A 5,073-nucleotide genomic window follows, 5' to 3' on the forward strand; every position below is an offset into this window, starting at 1 on the left:
CGGTATAACACAAACTTTATGGAAGTGGATAGAAATTATTTGGAGATCTATGTTGGCTCTTCAATGTGCAAAGAGGCTTCACGTGTGTTTGGTTCTCATTCCTATAGAAATATTTGTCCTTGTACTCTGAGTGTCTTGAACATACCTAGAAATCAAAACAAAGTGCCACGATCAAATTACAAAATAAAACAAAAAAATGCAAAATAAACTTGGGTTTCGTCACCGTGAGGGAAAACATGAGAGAAAGAGGGATAGAGAGGGTTTATAACCCTCCTCCATGGGCACGACACAACTGTGTCACTCAACACGACCAAGCCATGGAGCTCACGGGCTTCTAGTCTCGGTGTGCACAATGGTCGCCATGGGCATGGTGGCCCCCATGGCTTGGTCGTGCTTTATTTTGGAAGCTCTCCACCCCCATGGAAATTTCCATGAGTTAGCTATGGAGTCTTCTAGCCCTAAAATCAAATAAATAAAAGAGTTATAATAAAGAAATAAAGAAAAAACTCAAATGAAAAACAAGAAAGAAACTTAGGTTGCCTCCAAAAAAAAATGCTTATTTTAGGTAATAAGATTAATCCCAGTAAGTCTCAATTGGGAGCATATGGTTTGAGGTGGTTGCACTTTCCTCTTCTCTCAATAGGATCCTTAAGGAAAAATCACTTAAATGGTAAGATATCGTAAAATTAAATAATAAATTTTATTGGATGAAAAATTTTATTAGATTTTTTTGGAATTTTTAAAAATTTTTCGAGATTTAAACGGACTCGTATGACCCATTTTGAGGGGATAGATTCTAGGTACAGTGGAGGCCTAGTTGGAATACCCAATTAAAGTGGAATTTGATTGAGGAATTAACTTAGGTTTTAATTAAACCTAATTTGCTTTCTTACCGATTCTTCCCCCAACTTCTTCCCCGATTCATTTCGTCCCGAGCCTCACCAGCTACCGGCGATCTTCCTATTCTCCTCTCGGCATCGCCGGCACAAAGAAACCCCCAGAGCTTTGAGGAAGCAAGCCACCAATTCTTCTTCCTCTCCTCTCATTTTCCTCTCTCTCGACTTCTCTCACGCAGGCGACCCGACGTCGACAGAGGGCGAGTTTTTCCCCGGCGATCCCATTCTCTCCGCATCCCCGGTGGTATGTCGCCGGATCTCGACAGTACCGGCCATCTTCACCTGAGAGGTCGTCTTCTCGGTGGTTTCTTGCTTGCGATCGGCTGTTGTTCGGTGTCTAGGGCACGGCGGTGAGGGGTCGATTCTCATCATTCCCGGCTGATCGAGTCCTGTCTGATTCCCTTCCTCAATCGGTTCTCTGGAGTGCATTCCGGATCTCCACCAGATGAGATTGATCGCGTGATACCAACTAGAGGCGATCGGTTGAGGTAAGGCGGTGTCGAGGAATGTTGTGGATTCAAGCATTATTGAGGGAGTGGTTTCTGATCTTGACCTGGATTAGGGGAAAGCTTCGGATCAACCTAGTGATGGACCTCCCGTGAGCAGATCTTCATCTTCTTCAATTCTTGCAACTGTTAAGGTTCCGGTGTAGAGGAGGAGACCTGTTTGAGGTGAGTAAGACTCTGTATTTTGGGGTTTTAGCAAACTAATTGCTCTACAGCTAGGTTATGGATTGACTTTGGAAGGAATTGGTATAGGGCTTCTTGGATAGCTTCCGGCAGAGGTCTTGTTGGGCTGTGAGATTTGGATTTTGCTACCAAACCTTAAGGTAAGTGATGTCCAGTAGGGTAATTCTGTTGGTTTCGTTGGTATATTGCTAGATTAGGTTTCTACTGATTTAGGGTGTTTTGTTTGGATGGCAGTGACTATATAGTGGATTGGTAATTAAGAGATGGATGAATTATTGGGTTTAATCTTAATTGGGAATATATTGATTGAGGATTGTGTATTGGATTTATGCTAGGTGTTGATTTTGGGCATCTATTTGTGTTGGACCAGCTGTAAATGGGTGGAGAAGCTCCATTTTTCTCCACAGCAAACTTTGGATTTCTTCATCAAAGGGTGTGGATTTTGTTTTGGATCAAGGTGAGCTAACTATGGAGTTTTGGTTGCATTTATGTGATATATTGATTTGGTTGAATCTTGGATTGATTGGGGGATTTAGAAGGATTTATGAAGAGTTTGGATTATGTTTGGATTTAGGAGAAGTTGGATTGAGGATTAATTGGAAGATTAATCAGATATTAGATCTGGTTGGAGTGAACCTAATTGGATTAAGGGATTAGGTTAATTATTTCGATTGGGGTTTTTCCTAATTAGATTGGGGAGTTTATTTAGTTATTTGCTACCTATGTAATTAGCTAAATATATTAGGTGATCACAGGACTTTATTTCGAGGCGAGCGTCTTGACGTGGGATTGGATTGTTTGACGCGGTCGATAGATAAAGGCGGGTATTTCTTCCTTGGCCTCTATGTAGATTTTCTTGTACTTAGTGCATGGATCTTATTGGATGAATTAGGCTGCTTTATCTTATATCATGATCGGTTGTTGTTTTTCCTGCATGATACTTATGCTTGACCCTTGTGATGATCTATTTTAATTCATATACACTCTTGATATCTACTCTGTTGTGATTACACGTGTAGAGTATGGCTTGTAGGGATTGTCGGGTTGTTGGTATTCCTACCGATGGGTATATGATGTGGATACGTAGATGGGTATGTGTTATAGAGTCATCTAATGACCGCAGATTTATACGCAGCGTATATAATGTACTTTTGGAGGAATGTGTTGATTGTATGTTTAGAGTATATACACGTATACATGTATTATTGGAGGATACGTGTTGATTGTACTTATCTTTTATACGTGTATCGGTGGGATTATCGAGATTTTTGGTTGATTATACATGTGTGTATATACGTATGTTTGGTGGGATACGTGGAGGTATCTTGACGATTATACTCGTAATGAGGTATTTATGAGGTGAGTTATGCGTGGATGATGATTTTATATATATATATATCTTCATTCATCGATGACCATTGTCTCCCTTGTGGTGAGAGAGTCGTCATTGGTTTGGTTTAACAGACACCCTGCCACTCACGTGGGTGAGTAGTAGTCATTAGCTCGTCTGTCGTGCCACGAGGTTTAGTGAGATCCGGCGTTGTGAAGCGTCAGGACCCACGATCTATTTAGCTAGATATTATTAATGGATGTCCTCGACCACTATATAATGGCCTGAGGGTAGTATTGCACCAAGCCTCTCCCCACAGGGTCGTGGTGTTGGAGAGGGGCACCATGGAGCACGACGATTTGCATATGACGCACGCATCCGGGGTTAGATTTCAGACATGCCTAGTAGATACTAGTTGCAGTACGTGATTGTCACGCTGCACTTGATTGAGATATGGTTGTTGATTGTCAAACGCCGCATATACGCTATTTATTTTACATGATACGCAGTTGGATTTATATCGCATGTGTCGGGTATATCTGCAGATCCGTGAGTATACCGACCATCGTACTGTGTGTTGATTCCGATTGGGTATGATCCGCATTATGTTAGTTATGGTTTGATAGTTGATATGTCAGTTATTATACGATATGCTTAGGTGCATTGATTATGATAGTATGATCACGTTCTTATTCCCTAGAGACTGTATACTTTGATCTCCATGTTTATTTATGGACCACGCACTATTCTATTACCTGTGAGTTACCTATACTCACCACCGCACGATACATTTATGATTTCGTAGTAGATGGTCGGTGTCGCTTGAGTATCCCGTCTCACGTCCTACGTCACATTCAAGACCATGTTGGTTTTCAGATATTCTTTTTATTTTCGCATCAGATTTGTGTATAACCATGTGGTATCTTATGGTTTTGGTGTCAGATTTGTGTTGCCACGCATTTATGATTTATTTGTGGTGTGCGCTTTTCGTTTTTTATTTGTGTTGGATTTTGCATGAGCTTTTATATATAACTGCGTGGTTGTGTATATAAATATTCCAGCCGCATGTGGCTGATGTATTTTGTTTGTAGTGATGCTTCATATTGTCACCGGTACAGGGGAGATGTTGCCGGATTTTTGTCTAGCAGGGACTCCTTTGGGGGCGTGACATAAATCTTGCTTGTGCTGGAACAAGATACTTTCTAACTCTCCTACCAGTGGCTTTTGGCTCTTCATCAAATATACTCAATCTCACAGGCTTGCCATATGTCCTAAACCTTACTTCTGGAAGAACAAGGTACTTGCTAGCTCCATCTCTTAGTCCTTTATCGAATACATTCAACTTCAAAGGGTCATCAGGAGTCATCCATGTGATTCTTATTTCATCACCTACTATGAAAAATTTATCCTTCAACAAACATTCTCAACAAAAGATTGATTAGTAGCCTTAGATATTTTAAATGCAATTTTACCTTTGCCAATCTCCAAAGAGGATTAATATCGATTATGGCTTTGGCGGTGGGTAAGAAAGGCTTTCCTAAAATATCAAGAGTTTGAGGATCCATCTCTAATATAACCTAGTTTGTAAATTTTATATGTATTTCTCACACTTAAGATTGCATGAGACTCCTCTACCTCCCAGAATGAGGTTTTCATAGTGTATATGTGAGTGAGGAGTGAACTCTTAGATTAGTCACCTTAAGGAACTGGATATCAAGTGAAATCAAGGGTATTAGCATTGTAAAGATCTTCGCTTCGAGTATCTGCTGCAATCATCATCGAAGAAGCGAATGGAGCTATTCACCCCCTCCCTCTAACTCTCCATGTGTCCTAACAAGTGGTATTAGAGAGAGGTCGCTCTTCTTTGGACTAGTTATTGAAAAAAAGCAACGAGCTAGAGGAAGAAAAAGAAGAAGTTGAAAGTTTGAAGCCCTAAATTTCAACAAGTTAAATGACTTATCGCCAAAGGAGCTCAACTTTGAAATGGATTTCCGAGATGAGTTTGGATTTGACATCCAGGCACCTCCATTATTCCAAATGGGAAGCTTTGACATATGGAAATCAAGAATAGAGAGCTTATTGATGATGGACATAGAGCAATGATTTGCTCTAGTGGAGGGCTTGAAGCTCCAAGAGATCCAAAGAGCAAATGGAAGAA

At 40.6% G+C, this 5,073-nt stretch overlaps 1 long non-coding RNA gene across 2 annotated transcripts; it reads left to right on the forward strand.

The window, feature by feature from the left end:
- Positions 1-888: 888 nt before the first annotated feature.
- Positions 889-2,513, forward strand: LOC121973739. Of its 2 annotated transcripts, XR_006109732.1 has the most exons (5): positions 889-1,384; positions 1,459-1,567; positions 1,655-1,725; positions 1,921-2,042; positions 2,341-2,513. It is a non-coding gene; the product is annotated as an uncharacterized LOC121973739 (long non-coding RNA). The 2 variants fall into 2 exon arrangements; XR_006109733.1 differs by lacking the exon at positions 2,341-2,513 and having other exon boundaries at positions 1,921-2,334.
- The last annotated feature ends 2,560 nt before the right edge of the window (positions 2,514-5,073 follow it).

The sequence above is a fragment of the Zingiber officinale genome, chromosome 4A, assembly GCF_018446385.1.
Source record: "Zingiber officinale cultivar Zhangliang chromosome 4A, Zo_v1.1, whole genome shotgun sequence".
Lineage (NCBI taxonomy): Eukaryota > Viridiplantae > Streptophyta > Magnoliopsida > Zingiberales > Zingiberaceae > Zingiber > Zingiber officinale.